Raw genomic sequence first — 21,542 nt, 5'->3', positions numbered from 1 at the left:
ATTCAGTGTGTGTGGCATCCTCTCATCTCTCTACTTGCTCACAATCCCAAATCATGGATTTTTTAAAAAGCAAAGCACAAAGGCAAGAAATTCTAATTTACTAGAAAAAAAAAAAAAAACAGATCACCTTTTAAAGGAGTTATAGGCTATATGGTTACTATGAAAATAAGAACAGCCAGACCTAGGAAGATGGTACTAACATAACAACTACAAATAAGCATTTCAGAATACAATAAGGAGACAAATACATCTTTTCCTTTTCTATTCAAGTATGTGGGAAAGGATGAATATGCTCCAATCATCAGCTAAACGTGGACAGTGTGCAACTTAGAAATTAGGTAAAGCTGTTTGATGTTCTTCTTTTATAGTAAACTAGGTGGTCATAAAATGCAAAATCCTTTATACTAAATATGCTACAGTTTAACAGGCTTAGGACAAGGAGAAGAAAGAAGTCTCTTTCTTTCTCTTTTTTGTTTGTTTTTAAGACTGAAAGGCTAGTGATCATGCAGGCTGACTCTGGTATATTTGTGGGAGGTGAGAGAAAGATAAGGGTTCAGCCATTTTCTTTGGCTTTTTAAGTAATTCTTAGGTCATGCTCTTTGAAGTTACAAAGTGTGCTCAATTTCAGTGTTTGTAAAATGCCAGTAGAGGACCTAACCTCGCAGGAGGATGTTTTGAAGAGTCAGGAGGAGACAGAGGGCTTGCCCAGTACCACCTTCTATGATCTATAAAACTATCTTTTGAAGAACATTGAAAAGATGGGTTTGGCATGTGCTGGCCTTCAACCATGGATGGTGGATAAATTAGAGTTACCCGGCCATCGCAAATTATGCAAACTGTTAATATTCTATGAAACAATAAAAAATTATGAACGGCTTCTCAACCTCAAAAATACTGACATTTAGGACACATAATCCTTTTTTAGGGTGCAGTGTTACATGTACATGTATGATGTTTAGCAACATTCCTGTCCTCGATCCACTAGATGCCAATAGCATCCTCCACCCCAGTCATAACTACCAAAAATGCCTCTACACATTGCCAAATGTTCCCTCGGGGGCAACTTTGCCCCTAGATGAGAACCACCGAAATATAGATATAAACTCACAAATGATCAATAGAAATTTTCCTTTTTTGAAGGTATTTTGCAAAAAAAAAAAAAAAACCGTTACTTTTTTTACTAAGAGATTTCATAAACTATGAAAATCCACATTTCTCAATACTTGCCATACTGGAGAAAGCCTTATAGTGTTTAGTCACCAAGTAGAAGCAATATTCTTGGCAGATTTCCCAATCCCAATATTGTCAAGAGATTCACCAAAGTTTGCATCATTCCATAACAAAACCCAGATACTTATATTAAGTTTTGAACCCTATCCCATCCCGCTTAAACATCAAATGTCCATGATCAAAATAACCCAAACTTCATAACTTTAAGATTTGAATTGTGGGGTAGGCAGTATGAGGCAGGGATTATAGAAATAAATCTTATGAAATTTATTGAAGTCTATAACGTACTTGCTGCGGAACAACCTTGCATATTTTTTCCAAAGAACAGCACAGAGTTATTAATTAGATAATCATTTGCATTATTAGCTCTTGAGATGATGCCCTTAGATATCTGTGGAGTACTGGGATAAACAGAGATTATGGATCACTGACCCTTATTTCCTTTCCCTCTTGGAGTAATCGTTATCCTTTGGATTCATCCACAAAAGTCCCTAACCAAACAAGAACACTAGGAGAGTTTGTGAAACAAATCATTAGGCTTCTTCATTCTAGACTCAAACATCTCTGGATCTTTGAGTCTAGAACCAAGAAGCCTAATGATTTGCTTACAATTAAATAATTAAAACAATTAATGATTCCTCACCATTAATTGTTGGAGGTTAGATTGCCTTATATCTATGGTCCCTTCCCACTCTTATATCATGTGTATTTTATTTTTGAAATCAAGTCACCAAATACAAAATAGTAGGAATGGTAAGAATTCTTGAGACTATATGTTCCACTTTGACACTCTTATCATTACTCATATTCAGATTTGCCTAGGCCGTGAAGAGGTACTATATTCATTTCAGACAAGACAAAAAAAATCTCTCTGGAAGGACTCAGGTCACAATGTCATCTATCACAGTACAGAGGAAAGTCCTCTTAGTCTATTATCACAGGGTCATGAGTTTATAACCCTGCAGAGAAAGAGAATTTAGTGTAGAGAAAGGGCAATCCCAAAACTCTGGCCTGGAGAATTGTGAGAAGAAGATGTGAAATAGAGACAGAATTCTATTTTCACCAAAAACTTTTATTTGTGTTGTTTCTGTTACATGTATAAGAATTTAATAAGCAACTATATTTTTGAAAATGGGAAAGGAGACTATGTACCTGATAACCTAACTTTTCACATGAGTTGGCACATAAAAACATTTGCCCTTTTAAAGAGGAAACCTCCGAAATCGAAAAAACTAGAAGACTCAATTCAGATTCCTCCTTCTCAAGATGTAAGTCTTTGTACATTGTGCCAGTACTATTAGAAATACCTAGAATATGACTTTATCCCAATGAACAGCCACAATATCATTTTGACCATAATTTTGGCCAAATTCATCAGTGTCTTTCTTTATAATGAAATAAAGAGAGATTATTTCTCAGATTCCTTGGAAACAGACTTGATTGGAGAAAAACTCTGCTTGTAAAAATAGAAATGTGACCCAAGCTAACAAAAGCACAGACACTGTGCTTTTCACTACATGGCATTACAGAAACTTTTAGTTTTGATTTCCCTATACAAGAGGGTCACACATACTCCCAAATAAGTTCTTAGCTTGTAGCAGACTACTGATAAGCCCCAAAGGTAAAGAAACCAAAACTGGCTAAGTGTCTTCATATATGGTATGGAATTCAGAGACCCTGCCTCTAAGGTTTCTCCCAGAGATTTAAGGAAACTCCTTATGATTACAATAGGACCTTCCTCTTTTCTACCTTTTTATACTCTTTCCTCACCTGGCCAGATGTCCCACAGCTTTCAAAACATCCTGTTACTTTATATATATCCATATATATATATATATAGTACTACATATTTTTATTGGGATCTTTCAGTGTACTAGGTCTTATTTAGAGCTCTTGAGTTTTCATTGTTTCGGTTGGGATTTTACTTTTATGAGGTGTTAGGGTAGAGGGGGAGTGTGTTCTGTTTTCATTTTGTTTCTGTTTTGATTGCCGCACACTCTCCTAACCCTTCCCCTGGTGTTGACCTCTCTGAAAAGATGATAATCTCATTTCCTGCATCTTAAGAGAAATTCTTAACAGGTCAAGAATCTTTAGTCAGGGGTTTAGACAGCTATTTTTACCTTCCCTTTCCTACCAATGACATTAAACTCATGATGAGACAAAATGTGATACAAGCTTTTCAAATATGCTTTAAATAGGCACATGGTTTCAGTTCTGTTCTGGAATATTCTGTTCCAAAGAATTGCAGCCTTCCAGTCCTCTTTATTTGATAGCATTGTATTTCTAGAAAGTAGACCAAATAAAGCTTTTCACTGGGCATAGTTTTAAAAATATAAATTTAACTTGAAAGTAGATGAACTGAATTGTATCTTCATTAAACATTAACATCTTCCTCCTGAAAACGCATGAGTTAAAGAAATGGACAAGGACAAAGTATAACAAAAAGTATTGTCCAAACCACTTGATTTCAGATCCAAAATGGGAGTCTCCTTTCTGTTCTGATTCTGAAGCTGAAGAAAAGGACCAATTTAATCGTGTAATCCCCTACTCTACCCTTGTGGCTGAATCTGGATCTGTGTGTCAGGTAAGATGTCTCCAAGGAGAGCAGAACAGTAGTTTTCTTTATTCTTGGAACACCTGTTACGAGGTTATAGGGAGTTTTATATACAGCAAGTAGAACTCCAGTCTTCTCTCTCAAGGGGAAAAAAAAAAGCCTCATTAAAACATATCCTTTGCCAAAGTTTCATTGCTCAAAAGAGTCAATGAAATTTCAACCCTTAGGCACTCCGCAAATTTTGCTTTCAATCTTTCTAAGAGCCATCTTGTAAATTCTAAGCTTAAATATATTTCACATTATTTTCTAGGCTAATGTGGTTTCTGAATTAATATCTGTTTAACTACATAATTAAATAAGTTATTTCTTAATGAGCCAGCACATTATAGACATAGTTTTCTATCAAAGTATATATACAGTCATCTCACAAGTGTAACCAAGGTTAGAATAACAAAATGTTCAGGAAAATCAACAGGTAACTATAAATAGAATAAAAATATCACGATTTCAGTAATGGGAAACCTCCAATCAATATGGTAGACTGCATTGACAAAATACATTCTACTCCAAAACACATAGAAATGCTGAATAGAAGATAAAATAACCAAAAAATAAGCTGAGGGTGAAAACAAGAAAGAAATTTCCATGTGCCAGAAACAGAAAAGAACTCAAAACAAGGGCGAGGAGCTGAAGGCCATGACTCACAGGGTTTCAGTCTCAGATATAGACCCCAGAGGCTGGCATCTGAGGTCACACACTCAGAGAGACAGAACATGAGAAATCAAGCCTGAGAAAAAAGGAGGGCTTGAAATGAACCTTCTGAAAACGCCCAAGAGCATAAGGACCACACATATTTGAGATGGGAAATAGAACAACTCCGTGCACTGGCCTGGACAAGTGTCACAAATCTTACCTTCTCCCTGAGCCGGTAGATAAAAGAAGTGATCTCGGAGTCATTAAAGCCTGAACTCCAGCCCATGCTCGGATGTGTGGTCTAACTTCTACTGCTAAGTGAAACAGAAATTCAAGAGTGACACATTAACATAAAAAGTGCCCTGAAACACTGAGATCTGTAGGGTCCTGACTGACAGCAACCCCACACCAACCTACAAGACCACTTCAATGGCCCAGGTTTCCTAGGTCTCAGGAAGCACCCTCTGCTGCCATGAGCTAATAAGAAAACATGACAAACCACGGAGAGAAAACAAACCACCAAACAATGGGAGAATTGGCACCTCAGGAATTAGAGATAGTAGATCTATCTGGAAAAGAAATTAAGATAAATCTTTATAATATTCCAAAAGATAAGGAAAGGAAAAGAAACCACAGGCAGTGACAATGTCTTTTGATTCTGAGCAGATTTTTGTCCATCAAAAGACAGAGGAGAGGGAAGAGAAGAATCAATCATTCAGCTTTGAGGGAGTACATTGCATGGCGCTTCAGAAAAGCTCATTTGTCTGGCCTGAATAAGCAGTTTGCTTTCAGACAATGGAATATCCACTTCAGGAAGTACTCTCAGTTCTTATGAGTGACACAAGGAATTACGTGGTTACACAGTTGTTTTCCTTAAGCTGGAGAGACTGCACTGACAAGAGTAGAAAGACAATGAAATCTTCTCTGACATTTTGGCAAGCCCCAGGCTGAAAGTTTTATTTGCCATATACCAGCTTGACTCCTTTTCCAAAGGTGAGGCAAAGGCCTCAGAGAGAACTTTCTATTCTTTTCTCTTCCTTTCTAGTTAAACTGCTCATTTGTTATCTTTTTTTTTTCAGTACTGATAAACTCTATAAAATTTTTTTCAAATCATGATGACCAAGTGGTTTCTTCTTTCCCTTGTTTCTGGTAATCTTCAAAGTAGAAATTCCCTAAGCAGAGCCAAGATTGCTATTCCTAAACAAGTCAGCTGTCTTAATCAGCACAGGCTACTGTAGCAAAATGCCATAGACTGAGTTGCTTAAGCAAGAGAAATGTATTTCTCACAATTCTGGAGGCTGGAAAGTCCAAGATCAAGATGTCAGCCAATTCGGTTTCTGGTGAGGGCTTTCTCGCAGACAGCTGCCTTCTTGCTGTATCCTCACAAGGGGGATGGAGGAGAGACCTTCTCTCTCTGATCTTTTCTTATAAGGATATTAATCCCATTGTGGGGGCTCCACCCTAACAGCCCCCGGTAAACCTAATCACCTCCCAAAGGCCCCACCTCCTAATACCACCACATTGGGGATTTAAGGCTTCAACATATGCATGTAACGGAGACACATTCAGTTCATAGCAGCACGCCATGAGCCTGTATTATAATCTTACTCTTGTTTCTAACTCAATGCCTGATAATGAGAAAGTTATCATCAGTGACACAGGAAAAAATAACATTTTTCCTTAGAAGGTTGTTGAAAGATTAAATGATACAATGATCTCAGAAAATGCTGGTTTGCTGCCTACTTGCACACTTTCAATTAATAATCTTGAATTGGTTAGGTTCATCTATTAATTATAAACTACTTCTCACCTGAAGAACAGTCAAAAATACATGATAGAGTAGATGACTTTGCAAAATCTCCTTGGACCACCTCAATCCAGTTATTTTATTTATCACCTGCTCTCAAAGGCTGGGTAATTTGCTGTTTGGCCATAGCTTAACAAGACACGTAGGAAAAAGTGGAGCCTCCGGAAAAAGCCTTAAGGACTATTATATAAACTGCTTCTGGAATAAAAATTGAATGTTTCAGAGAGTAGGTGATTTTCACTTCATCTTATGAATAAAATATGTAACAGAGGATTAAATTGCGCTATCTACCTAGGAAAGTAACTCACCTAAGAAAAGGTTATGTTCCTGTCATTATAAACATAATTATTTCCTTCAATACAGAGAATAATCTAACCCCCCCCCAAAAAAGCCAAAAATGAAACCTCTGTGGAAGTGGTAAGTATATTCAGCAGAACAGGCAATGTTGACAGACAATACTCTATTAAATAACTAGTATGGTGTTATTTCATAAACACAAATTTCCATTTAGGAGAAAAAACCCTTGAGACAGGATGAAGCCTAATAATCATTAGGAACCTGTGTATAGAAATAATTAGCAGTCAAGAACTAGACATATTCAGTCGAATCTCACAAAACGTACAGAGTAACAGTGCTTTAGGTTTCAACCTAAAACGTTTCAGAAAATTCACAGAAGAACCCTGGAATTAACAACCAAACAGAAGAAGAAAACAATGGAATTAACTTAGAAGAAATTATTTTATAAATAATTTCAATATTATTCCCCTGAGAGATACATTGTATCATGCCATATATTCACAATGTCTTATGTCATACCACATCATTCATAACACTCAAGGTCCAAAATAATCACATATCTATGGAAATTCTTCAAGAGTTCAGCTTAATTTCTATTGTTGATCTTGTTTTAATATTGTTATGCTACCTTGATAGACCCTAAAGACTTTCTTTGAAACTTTGCAGATTAAATAGCAAAGAAATTCCATGTTCTTCCATGACACAAAGTAAGATTAATCAAGGGATTTACTGAATATGTGATGTTCCAAGGAAAACTAGGCCTACAACTTCCAACCAAATATCTGAGGCGTCAGTGCAGAACCAAAAAAGAAAAAAAAACACTGAAACTATTCACCTATTCACAAAATGTCTCCATCAAGAGTTCTTAAATGATCAGGCTTTACCATCTGGAAACAACTGCCTTGTGATGGAGAAAACAATGTTCTAGAAAGGTTGCTTTGAGATCAAGTGGATCAAGAAGAAAGGTAGGACCAACTCTTAAAACAGGTAGAGTACTATACAGAAATGAGAAAGGGGAAGGAAGATAAGAAAGCAGATAGTCTTTGGCCGGAAATGAAATGAACAAAAACTCATTCATGAGCCATCTAACCTGTGGTAGACCAAAAACTACCATCACATTTACTCCTTGGGTTTCTGATACATAAGAGAAAGATAAGCATATTATTATTGCTGTGAGTAAGCCTTTTAGAATATACGTTCCAGGAGGGCAGCAGCTTCTTTTCTCTTGTGCCTTTCACCAGGTAGATCCTCAGCTATTTATTACACTGATGAACGGCTGGAGAGAGGAAGGAGGGAAGGAAGGGGGGAGTTGCTTTCCATTGAGCTGCACCCCTGATTTGGACACCTCTCCCATCTCTTTTTAGGTTGACACCAGCCACATCCAAAGAGGCCCTCAGGCCCCATCACCTTGGCTTGGACAGATGTAGGAGCTCACCTACTGCAGGCTGAATGTGGATGTGCAGCAAAGGAAAAATGCATTCTATGGGTGTGTACAGTATGGACGACAGATCCATTCCTGATCCAGTTGAGGTCAAATCTGACCCCTATCATGTGAGCAATTAGGATTTTTATAAATTTCACACTTTCTGCCTTTTATAAAAAATTAAGTATAATCTTTACTTATAAAGAAACTAACCTAATCTTTAAACAGAGTTTTAAACTATAGAGTTTCTCTTTATTTTTGTTTTCCTTTTTTATTAAAAAAAGTGAGACACAGTTTTTAAAGGGCAATGCTTTATCATAAATTCACATATATGTAAAGAAAAGCACATAAAGACAAATTTGCATTTATGAAAATGATCATTTGAATTTTCTCCTTTATTTTGGTTGTTTTTTTTTTTTTTTTTTTTTTTTTTTGAGACGGAATCTCGCTCTGTCACCCAGGCTGGAGTGTAGTGGCCGGACCTCAGCTCACTGCAAGCTCCGCCTCCCGGGTTTACGCCATTCTCCTGCCTCAGCCTCCCGAGTAGCTGGGACTACAGGCACCCGCCACCTCGCCCGGCTAGTTTTTTGTATTTTTTAGTAGAGACTGGGTTTCACTGTGTTAGCCAGGGTGGTCTCGATCTCCTGACCTCGTGATCCGCCCGTCTCGGCCTCCCAAAGTGCTGGGATTACAGGCTTGAGCCACCGCGCCTGGCTATTTTGTTAATATGGTGTATTACATTGATTGATTTTTAAATATTAAATCAATCTTGCATTTCTGGGATAACTTCCACATTGTTATTATGTAATATTCTTTTACGTGCTATTGATTTAATTTGTTGATATTTCATTGAGAATCTGGTACCTATGTTCATGAGAAATATTGGTCTGCAATTTTCCTTTCTTTTCTTTTCTTTTTTTTTTTTTTTTTTTTTTGTAATATCTTTGACAGGTTTTGGCATCAGGGCTATGTTGGCTCTTAAGGCAAGTTGGGACACATTTTCTCCTCCTCTATTTTCTGAAAGAATTTGCATAAGATTGGCATCGCTCCCTTAAATATTTGCTAGAAGTTACCACTGAATCCATCTGTACCTTGAGTTTTCTTAGGGACAAAAACCAGTTTTGATACCACACTTTATTCTGTCTCAATTACCCAAGAGAATATACAATAAACACGTTCTCCTAGTATCCCACTTAGGACCTTTGAACCACTATTATTCAACAGACAGAGATAGTAACTGTGCACCATAACTGATGAATTACCAAGACCAAAAATTCAACTGATTTTCATAGGAAAAATGTTCAATCTCTTAATTTGGATGAAAGATAGCCTAATCATGCCAGAGAAGTAGAAGCCCTATTAGGTAATCCATACCCCTGTCCAGCAAATCAAGGCTTGTACAACAATGCTCTCAATGTTTTCCAGATCACACTCAGGATAATTTGTCTTTTCTGTCCCTGGCAGTCATGACTACTGCCCATGCTCCTATTTTCCAGCAAAAATAAAACATCACTGAACCTGCCAAGGCACTGAAACTAGTTCAAGGAAATAAAAACTGTCAAGAGCAGGCAGATTTGGATTATTACAGATGTCCAAAATTTTTGTTTTTAATCTCCAATTCCCAAATCCAGGTGAAATTTTCAAGATTCTATTTCACTCATGTGCATAGTTAATTTATGGAGATGACTGCACAAACACACCAAACACACACTTTTGATTTGTCATTTTGTAGTTTTCCATTCTCTATTAAAAGTCTTCACCAAAAAAAAAATATATATGTTTCACCTAAAGAACGATGAAAATGTCTTAGTTTGAATTTATTAAAAGCCATTCACATATGTTCCTGTCAAAAGTTAAGACATGGCTGTAAAGGAATAAGGTAAAGGAATATGGCTGAATCATAATGAATGAACTAAAACATACTCATTTCCCCTGTTGGCTGCATGTTTATTCCAGTGAGTTTCCATTTTCCGTTTATGTAAGGGATGCTTCTCTTAGAACTGCCTTCCACAGCTACATCTGTCCTCCTGACAGTCAGTGGAGTGATGAGGATCACTGGGAACAGGTGAGCCAGGAATGGCTGTGCTGGGTATTCTCCATTCGCCCCTCCAGATCACCCTCCATGCTTCTCTACTCTGCTCTGTGTCCCAGGAGATTGATCTGTATGGGCTGAAGGAAGGGGGCTCACTGGCTCTCCAGTTTTCCATCAAGAATGGACTAAAGGAAGCACCATCAGAATTTTGAAGGTAAACAGGAGAGTGAGCTCAGAGGTGTGGCTGCCTTCCTCCTCTGTAGTCCCCAGGTGCAGTGGGAAAATTCTCACCTACATCTGACTCAACATGCCAATAGCATCTCCCTCCTTTTATCCTATACAAACCTAGGAAAAGTAAAGGCTCCCCCATCCCTTGTTGGTTTCCCACTATCCTTTGCACATCTTTTATAAATAGACCTTTGTTAAAAAGTCCTCAATTAAATACACACACACACACACGCACACACATTATGTAAGTGAGCAATATATTTCTTGCTTGAACCCTGACTGGTAAAGAAGTCAAGTCTGCATGTGGGTGATTATGCTGGGTAACATGTCTTCTCATACAAAAGATAGTTCGTCGACACAATCTTAGAAATAATTTTTGACATTGCCCATTCCTTACTTGCAAGTTCTTTCCAAAAGAAAAGTTCCAACATTGTTTAGTGCAGGGGCATGCTCATCCAAGCATCTCATCTCCAAAGGTGACTACTTCAATGGAAGCATTATTCAGTTAGCGATTAAAGTTCTGGATGCTTATTGTTTTTAATGTCTCATGACATTAGCATTGCATTTTATGACATCTATTTATCACTTCCCACAAGAAAATAGGTACCTTGGAAATTTTGAGTGGATAATCAAATTTTTTAACTACCCAGGCCCCAGTAGGAAAAACAAGAAATGTCTGTTATACTAAAAAGGAGAGAAAGAAAGAGATTGATTTGAGGAGAGATTTGGCTTCATGGGATACAGGGAAATAAATAAGATTGCTTCCAAAAATCATATTTCATTAAGTAGACACATGTAAAATTAGTTTCATGTTGTGAGGAACAAGTTGCCTATGATTTTAGTCATAAAATATGCTAATGCTTGAAGAATAATTTATTTCCTTAGACTCCCCAAGAATCAGCTTTCTTTTTTAGAATATTGACATTTAAGAAAATCTTGAAACCTGATCTGGCTCATTCTCTACTTAGAGTCAGTAAATTTCATAAAGCTGGTGTTAAGCTATCCTCTTTCTTTTATCTGCATATAGTGTACTATATTGAACCATTATTTGCTTAAAAATAATGATGAACATTTTGAATGTTCTCGGTGTTTTTAATTGAGATTTGCCCAATCATAGAAATTAAAGATGGAAAAATAAGATTCTTCCTCTTACTATGAACTGTAGTCCTCAGTCCAGACTTGATTCTCCTTTTCTGATTAATTAAGCTAAAAGAAGGGAAAATAAGCCTTCTCGGCAATTGCTTCCATTATCTCAGGATTTCTGGACTAGCATTATCTTTTTAATGAAATGTCATTACTCCACTGATTTACCCCTAACAAATCATGTCTCTTGCTCTTGGCATTACACTTCAAACTTATTGGTCAAAAGAGGCTGTGTCTCTATCAGCTGCAGTTTATTGGAACAAAAGACGTCATTGCAATTAACTATATCAAGATTGGCTTAGAAAAGACAGAGATGTGGAATTCCCCAGTCCACTCTGTTTGAGACCATAGAAACAAGGAAATTCAACCTGACTTTTAGTCATATTTAATTTATATGATAGAATTATTAGTACAAATATGATTTTCAATAACTTAATGTTTCTAGTTCTTTTTGTTTGCTTGCTTTTACCCAAAAGACAAAATGGATTTTTAAATCTAATATTATTTTGGAGATCCCCTTAATTTTGCTTTCCTCTCTTACCTACAGCTCCATATTAAACTCAGGGAGCTAAGAGTAAGAGAGATGGTGTAAATCATATAGTTGCTAACCACATTTGACACATGAGTAAACTAAACCCAAAGGCTGATTCATCATTATCCCTTCCAAACTTTCGTCTAATATTTACTAATAAGATATAATAGACTGTGCTTTTGAGAACAACATTTGAAAAATATATAATCTGTCTCCCAGGAGTTAGGCCAAATATTTTTTAAACAATACAGAATTCTACTAAAATGTCTCATTTGTTTCAAATCAGAGTTATTTCAAAACCACACTCATTGATGAGGCTTCCCCAGTCCAATGTAAATAAACTGAGAACAATGCAAGGCTAATTTGGCCCTTATCATATGCCATGTTAGCTAGCTATATTTTCATATATTTCTCTTTTCCTCCTAACCAAATTTTAAACTCTTTATTCTTTCTTTCTCCCAATATACCTTGCTCCTGGCTTTCCATGTAATCAGCTAGACTGCTTGAAGAAAGTTATTGGCAACCTATAATCCACAGCTCTTTATTCCAGTTCATTAAATGGTGATGCCAGTATTGGTTTTGGGGGAAAAAATGCATTTAATTTGCTTTAGAAATACACAGAGGAATGAGGTGATTGATCTTAGCAGAAAGAAGCCAACACATGCCTGATGAAAATGTAACAGCGCTTAAAAGCAAACATGTGATTTGAACATGGAAGAACTCTAGTGAACCCCAACTATCCTCCTTGAGTGGTCAGAATTGTCTTGTTGAGTGTTCAGCCTAAGACTAGCATTTAGGATCAATCAGTACAACAAAGAAGGTAAAATCCTTTCACTTCAACTTAACCTATAAACTCACAAGCTGAGAATGTTTTCTCATTTTGGCTAGAAAAACTACTTAAGGATGGTTTTGAAGGAATAGATTTATTATTAATTATAAATGCCTCATATATAGGTCCTGTGACATTTATTTTTCTGCTTCTTTGTTTAAATAAACAGTGGAGTCTCCATAAGAATTTTAATTTGTCTAAAATATTAATTAGTTAGACCTAAAAATGTTTCCCTCTTTATTACTTTCTGACATCCCTTGGAAAGAATTTTTAACCAATAGGAAAAAATTAAAGTTTATATTGGAGAACATTTTCTCAAGTCCATTTGGCTAGGTCAGTAGGTTTGGAATTTGGCAGTGCTTGTAATTTTTAATTTCACTGCACTTTGAAATTTTGCTGACTGAATAGAACCATCTAAAGGAATCAGAGAATGATTGATTATAGGAATTTTTCAAATATTGCCTAAAATATGGAGAAAAAGACATCAGAGAGTAATAGTAAGTTGAAAGACAAGGGAACCATTCAGCAGATTAAACAGAATTTTAGAAAGACAGGTACTGACAAAATAGACAGTATGAAAAGAGAGACCCAAAGAGAATTATTTTATTCCTTATGGTTATAACTGTTACTTCTTTCTTATAGAACAAAGTTAATATTTAGATGGACTAAGGGATATTTTAGTAATAAAAGTATAAATCAGGATTAAAAGTGTAAGATGAAAAGTTTGAATGATTTACAGAAATTTTTCCATGCCCTGACTACAAATGAATACAATTTTTTGCATTACCTGAAATATGAGACCATTTTCTCTCTCAATAGACATCTTCATTTCCAAGGTGGGCTTCTCAGGGGGTTCATGAAGCTCATAATTTTTCACAAACTGAGAATGTCTAAGCACAATGTGACATCTGGAGAAAGAAGATCAACCATATAGAAGTGTCAAGGGTCACATCAACATGGACTAAATCACTGTTCTAACATGTAGAATATTTTGGTAAGAAAAGATTTTGGGAGAATGATTGATTTGAATCTGAATTTCCCTGTAGACATCTTTGGAGCAAGTGCCGTTTGGCTCTGGGGAATGAGCTTCCTGTTACAAATCAAGTCTGGTCAGAAGAGTGAGCCTTCCGATAAGCATGGGATACCTACAATGTCAGAGACCACAGCAAGTGGCCAAGGAACCTACAGGTTCTCTTCAACCCCCTTCAATCACAAGCTCAAACACAAAAGTAAAGGATAAATACCATTTCCAAGGAATTTTTCTATAGGCATATTTACATGAGAAAGAAGTCTTATAGGGTAGAGAACACAAAGTAAGAGTTTGCCATTGTTAAGAACTAGCCTTCACATAGCTTAAAAATTCATTCCAATTTAGCTCAACAGATCTTTTTTTCAGCCTCTACTATGTGACAAGCTTTACAGCACAATTTGAGGCTCAGAGAAGGAAGGAAATCAACAACAAAAGAGCAAGAGGAAGGGCAGTTTGCACCAGGAAATGGAGATAAAGTCAGACAAAATACAACCTGCACAGTTTGAGTCTTCCAATGGAAGATCATTGGTAGGGGTACAATGTCGTGGTCTTGAATAATTAGCTCAGAAATGCCTAATCTACCCTTTAGTTGGGACCCCTGGGCCCAGACTCCAACAATAGTCCCCTGGTGCCCACTAAGCATGGTTGTCCTCTCAAGGGAGTTAATGAGACCAAGAACAGCTTTCTCATAGCTGTGTCTGGAAACTTCATGGAGAAAAACAGGGATAATTTAAATGTGTAATAGGGAAAAGGAGGCATGAAATCAGCAATACTCTCTCAAAAGTAATTGTAACTCTGAACTACGGAAAGGGTATTTGACAATGTAACTCATGAAATGTATTAGTCAAATTAATTCAATGTGGCTCAGATATGAGTGTAGCCACATGAATGAAAATAACTAATAAGCAGGAAGAGGAAGAAAGAGGGATGTCTACTGCAAATTTGAAATAATAGCTACTAGGGTGCCATAAAGTCTTAAGATTTGTTGGATTTTCTTTATGTCACAGGAATTACATACCCTGACTCTGTGGGATTGCCTACTGAGTATTTCTTCATGGATGTGCCTCAAGCATCTAAGACACATGTCCAAAACCAGATCCATTATTTTAAAATTCCAAAATAGAGTGATATAATTTATGTTTGCTCAAAGGTCTCTAGAAGCTCAAAGGTAGGAGAACTGACTACAGTGTAGGTGTCAAGGAAGGCTTCACAGAAGAGGCAAACCTTGAGCCACGTGTTGAATAGTGAGCAGGAGCTCACAAGGCAAATGGGTGCAGGAACAGGATTGCAGGCAGAGTAGAGCACACAGAAAGGCAAGCAGGCAGGAAGGGCATGGGGTGTTTTAAGAATTTCAAAGAATGTAGCTGGTGTATGGGTGGTGATAGAAGATGCAACAGGAGAGGAAGCAGGAGTCATATTATAAAAGGCCTTTATTAAATTGAATTGTATCCAGCAGTCAATGGAAAGTTACTGAAAGATATAAAGAAGGAGAGTTATATGGTCATATTTGTGTTCCTAAGAGATCCTTCTGGGAGCACTGTGGAGAGTGGCTCAGAGGCATGCAAGACTGACAGCCACACTCAATAAGAACTGGAATAGAGCCATGTAACGGACACATGAGAGGCATAGGCATATGGGAGCAAGAGCACAAAGGCCGACCCTGTGGAACTTCACAAGATAGCAGAAGCTGGGAGTAAAGGAGAAGGAGCAATTAAGAATGATGCTCAAAATTCAAGCTTGTGTGAGTGGTTGGCAATGGCCCAAGGTGCCAAGGCCTCCAGCAGAAGAGAAGAAGGAGCAGGGTTTGGAATGGGGCTGGAGGCAATGAGAACTCTTTGGGACATATTGAGGTCCCAGTGGGTCTTTCTGGTAGAAACGTCAGGGAGGAAACTGGAGAGGGAGATCTGGAGAGCAGAAGAAAGGTCTTACCAGAGGTAAGGATTTGGGAGTCATGGGCCTGGCTAGGGTCAGGCATGAGACTGACAAGCACTCCTAAGTGAGACTCAAGTAAGAAGAGGGCTGAGAACAGAACTCTGGGGGCAAAAGCAGGTATGAAGCAGTCTCCTTGGGACAAGTTTGTATACAGACCCACCTCTTCACCCATAACAAACTGGCATAATCGGAAGGAGAAGAGTGTGGATAGTGGTTCCAAAAGAGGATTCCCACTCTGTGAAGTTCTGGGATTAGGAAGATGGAGCCTGGCTCTACTGTACAGGGTCTTTCAGCAACATAACTATTAGAAACTAGATGCACTTAGAAGAATGACTTTTAGGAAGCCTGTGTAAAGGCTCCCAGCATAACTGCACCACCAATGTAGGGTTGAAAGTGCTCCACATGGAACCAGAAGTGAAACCTAAAAATTAATGGATGAAATTATAATGTGTGGTGATGTGTGCAAGCTTGTGTGTACAGTCGATCCTCATTATTCACAAAGTCTGTATATGCAAATTCACCAACTAAAAATGTATTTGTAACACCCAAAATCAACACTCGCAGCATTTTTGGTCACTCATAGGTAGGCATGGAGTGGCCAAAAAACTGAGTCCCTGACGTGCACGTTCCCAGCTGAGGTGGGACAAGCCAACGCTCTGCCTTCTTCTTTCAGCTCTCAGGCTATAAACACATCTCGTCTTCACAGTCTACGCAATGCCAAGCTTTTCACATGTCTGTGCTTGTTGGTGACTTCGCTGTGTAAAACAGCCCCTAGGCACAGTGCTGAAGTGCTGTCTGGTGTTCCTAAGCACAAGAAGGCTGTGCTGTGATGTGCTTTACAGAGAAAACGCATGTGCTAGATAAGGCTCATTCTGGCATGAGTTACAGCGATGTTGGCCATGAGTTAAATGTTAACGAATCAACAACATATATTAAATAAGGTGTCTTTAAGCAGAGACACATATAAGCAAGGTTATGTATTGTTTGCTTAATGAAAATGTTGTGACCAGGGGCTCATGGGAACCTAACTGTTTCCTCTAGGAGCAATGATATTTATGGCAACCTTACAGAACATAACTACTACAAATAACAAGAATTGACAGTATAGGTATAAGGCTGGAATAAGCCAAGAACTCCTAATTTACTCAAAATGGTTTGTTATAAGCACAGAAATTTAGAGGATGGGCAGGGTGTTGAGGTTTTGTTTGGGTTTCTCAGGCCAAAACCAAAAAACAACAATGAAACAATTTGAACTGCCTGATCATTCATTGCAGTCGCATGAACTGAAGATGGAAAAGTACATCATAGAGTCCTGGGTCCCAGCTCGCTTTATACTTGCTCTGTGACCTTGGACAAGCATTTCCCCTCTCTGAATCCTCATGCCTCACCTGTGAAATGAGGCGATGACACCATATGAACTCTCAGATACCTGTCAGCTCTGCCAGTTCTTGAGTCTGCAACCAGTCCCAACGCAAGAGATAGTTTGTCATGAATTATGGCTGCAGGACTCCATAAGGCTTAGGAAGAAGTATTTACTAGAAGTACATTTCCTGCATTTTCCAGAGCAGCGTGAGGACAGAATCATTAGATTCTTGATTTAAGGATTCTGGAACTTTTATTTAGTTTTAACTTCAATGACAGAAATGAACCCAAAGGAAAACTGTAAAACTGGCAGAGTAAAATAACCTCCATTATTTCAAACTTAATGTAATTAAAAATAGAAACAGCATAAAGAGAAGAGTGTCTACTTGTGATTATTTAAAGCAAATGGCTTGAGCGATCGAAGCTGGACCCAAATGATGTGCACGCCAGGCTGCTCTGAGTCCCCTGATTCTCTTTTAGGTTTTCCCAGAAGACCTCAGTATATCTCACCAACAATTGCGTGCTCCATTAAGCACTTGGCAAAGAACTGGATGGACATGTGTAACCCAGACGTTTCTGTGGAAGGTTAGTCCTCCCAGATGGAGTCTTCATCTTAAGAATGTGTGCAGGATTAAGATGTAATCCATTGCTTCAAAGAACACAATGATGCACAAAATAAAATGCTCAACTTAATTTTCCTCCAGAAGAATTCTTTAACTGTAGAGGATACATTAATAAACAGAATCCGCTATTTAATGAAATGTCACCTCCCTTTCATCTACATTGTCAGAGGGTAACTCTAAGAAGTAATGGGAAAGTTTGAAAAGATTAAACACACACACACACACACACACACACATGCATCACCTTGCTTTATCATTTTTTTTAACCAATGAGAAAATTTCCATAGCTACATGCAGGCCCATAGCTAACATCAGTGGTGGTCCCGCCACCTTCCCTTTTCCCATCTGCATCCTACTTGGAGGGGGCCTTGTATGCTTGTATCACCAGCACATAGTGATAGCAGCCAACACTCAAAACGGCAAACCTACAGACCTCACAGGCTCTGATCATGGATTTGGAGACCCTGGGCCAGGGAATCTGAAGTTCTGGGTGCTCAGAATATGGTCTGGAAGCAGACATGGGCTCTGGTTGAGCATCTCCCTTGGTTCCTCAAGCTCTTCACCCTGTGGGGTGGGACATGGCTAACCTGGCATATGTGCACCGCTCTCAAGATGCCATTTTATTGTCTCTCCACATATGATAACGCACATGCCTTTGCATCAATTTCCTAAGCAGCCTTCCAACCCTAAGCGTCTCATCACATCAAAAGTGGCCCCTCTTGGAGGATCTGAAGCACAGAAATGTGTTGCAATGTCTGTGATATAGCTGTGATAAGCTCATGAAAACACACTGGAATGAACTTCTGGGGTTAAAATTAAAGTTTCTCTTATACAGAAGCAGCTGAAGTCCTAAAATAAAGAAAATCAACATTTCACTGAGAAACAACTATATACTCTTATTCACGTTCATGAAATACAGAAAAGCATAATCACTGCTCTGTCTCCGTTTAATAAACTTCCCCAGAAGCACCATGAAAGCTCTATGACCCATGCTTGTCTTTGGCACCTGGCTCAGTGTCTGGCATGTTGTGGATGATCAATAAATATTTGTTGAATAAATAAATTTAATTCATTCTTTTAATCTACAGAACTTCAGCGCCTTTATTCTAAACAATTGGTTTAATTTCAAAACCCACATAATAAAATAGACTTGCGTTTCCTATCCCATGTCTGTTTCTGTGACTGCAAATGTTTTTAATCTTAAGAAATGCATGTAGCCACATGGTGTGGCATTGTTTACTCAGCTATTCTTCATTATGAGAACTCACTTTACTTATGTAGTACTCTTCAAAAGATTATGTGAGCTTTCAGCTTTTGGCTTCAGGCAACAAACTGGGCCCTGGTAGCAGCAGCAGTGAGGAGACAGTCACCAGTCAGAAGGACCCAGGAGAGTAAGGAGACCCTGTCACCACCTTTCCTTCAGAGCATCTTCACGACATGGCATCTGTTGGCATCAACCAAGATCCACGGCCTTTCATGTCTGTTTACTTTGCTCTTGTCATCTTTTCCTCTCTAAACTTCATGGCAGTCAGACATCTACACACCAAGCCAAGTAACTGCTGCAGCAGAGGCAAGAAGACTCTTGAGCCAGCTAGGATCTGGGGAACAGTGGAAAGGTAGGATCTGTTGGGTTGCTTTGCCCAAGATAAAAGGCATTAAAAGCATTTAGATATTTTTTAGTTGATACTTATAGTGCCACGATGAAAGTTAACATCTATGAGAAAGGTATTTTTAAAATTACAAATTTTAGTTATGAGATTTGTAATCACACTGTGATTGTGTTTTGTTAAATGAAAAGAAGTAAGGTACAAAACTACATACCCTCAGGGCTGGTGGTCAGTCCAGATGTGCTGGTATGGCCAACCTGGCCTAGTACTAGTGAATAGTGTCCTCCTGCTGCACTGGCCCATCCTAAAGGGTCCCTCGACCATCCCCACCATCCAACCACTGAAGGGTTACAGTGGATCAGTGCCTCTGACACACAAGTCATTCAACATTTTAAATATTACTGAGTATGATCCTATTTTTTAACAAATATATACGTGTATATGTGTGTGTGTGTGTGTGTGTGTGTGTGTGTGTGTGTGTAAAGAGAGAAAATACACCAAAATGCATGGCAGTGATTATACTGAAAGCTGGAATTGTGAGTGATTTTTATTTTCTTCCTTCTGTTTGCAGGGTTTCCATGATTTTCTACAGTAAGCATATATTGCCATTATGGCAACAGGAAACAAGAACAAGACTGTTATTTTTTAAAACAGAGAGAGGCTCTTCAAAGAAAATAAATCATCCCACTATTCACTCATACCTAATTCATTCCTGGTAGCAATTTACTAAATTGCATATGCACTAAGGTTAATAAATAAATCTGGGTGACTACTATGAACACAGTATACAGAATGCCAAGTAATATAAAACAGGACCTCTGTCGAGGAGTTCACGATCTAGTTTGGTGCTAAGACACATCACATCTCTCTCTCACACACACACACATACACAGCTCTTCCAACCTTTCTTCAAATATCATGGTCCCCAGGAGGCCTACCCTGACCATTGTGCTTAACACTGCAGCCCCACCTCCAACTGGGCACACTGGCTTCTCCTTACCCGGCTCTAATCTATCTTTCTCCATACCACATAGCACCTCCTGCAAGAGCCCTGAAGCAGCAGTACAAGCCAGTGTATTTTCAGCACCCACTGAAGCTATAGGCTGTCAGGAGAGGCAAAAGGAACAGAGACCTAAATGCTGCCAAGAAAGTGCTATGGAGGAAGGTAGGACAAAGAGATGAGGAGGAAACAGTCAGGCTTGAAAGAATTAGTTTACCTAATCCTCAAGTCCCTAATCTGGAGGGATAAATGAAAGACCACAAACAGCAAGCCAATTTTTTTTTAATTGAAGGGCACTTTAGTCATCAGAGTAACGACCGCACTTCATTGCAATTTCAGGTATAGGGAAATTTAATCCTATAATTCTAGTGGATACAAGCTAAGGTTCTCTAACCAAAAATTTGACCTGGACTTGAATTTGGGCTTCACATATGTTATCTCTGTGACCTGGAGAAGGTTATTAACACCTCTAAGCATCAGTTTCCCCACCCACAGAATGAGGATAATAGCAGAGCCCACTGTAAGGGATTGAATGACAGGGTGATTGTGGAGCCCTTCACTCAGTGCAGTGAAGAAAGCCAGTGCCTGACTTGGCGAATGGGGCTTTATTGAGAGGGGAGGAGCACAGACCTGACGCTGGGCAAGTGCAGTTCTGCATGCTGGTCCTCTCCCTCCCTCTGCCTTAGAAGGGGCAGGTGTGTAGAAGTGGACTGAGCTGTCTCAGTGCAAAGCTGTAATGACACAGCATGCAGAGGCAGTCCCATTATCTGCTGCGGTATAACACATGCATCTTTACTAACTCCCACCTCCTCCCCTCCTGGGAGAGCCTTCCTTTGTTTTGCCAGTCCCTATAATCTCACTGTGCATGGTTGACACATGCTAGCAGGGCTAGCGACGAAGGTTGAGCAGACTCACACGCTCAGTGAGTAAAGACGTCCTCTGTGTCCCAGGGACACGGAGAAATCCAATTGCAAAAAGCTCTGCTTTCCTCCTACCCCCACATTTGCAGAATATCCCTGGAAGTGCTCAGTCTGTGGAAAGAATAACCAAAGTGACAACGTTCTCCTTCAGCTATTCAGGAGATCTTCAAAACAGTCATTTTGCTCTGAAAGGGGGAAAAAGCCTCCTTAATCATACCACGCTATGAGGGATGTGTCTGGGGTTGAGGGAGCTTCAAATGTCCTTAAGAGACAGTTTTAAGGTCACACAGAAGAAGGTAG

The sequence above is a fragment of the Theropithecus gelada genome, chromosome 5, assembly GCF_003255815.1.
Source record: "Theropithecus gelada isolate Dixy chromosome 5, Tgel_1.0, whole genome shotgun sequence".
Lineage (NCBI taxonomy): Eukaryota > Metazoa > Chordata > Mammalia > Primates > Cercopithecidae > Theropithecus > Theropithecus gelada.
Note: the sequence above shows the minus strand (reverse complement) of the source record.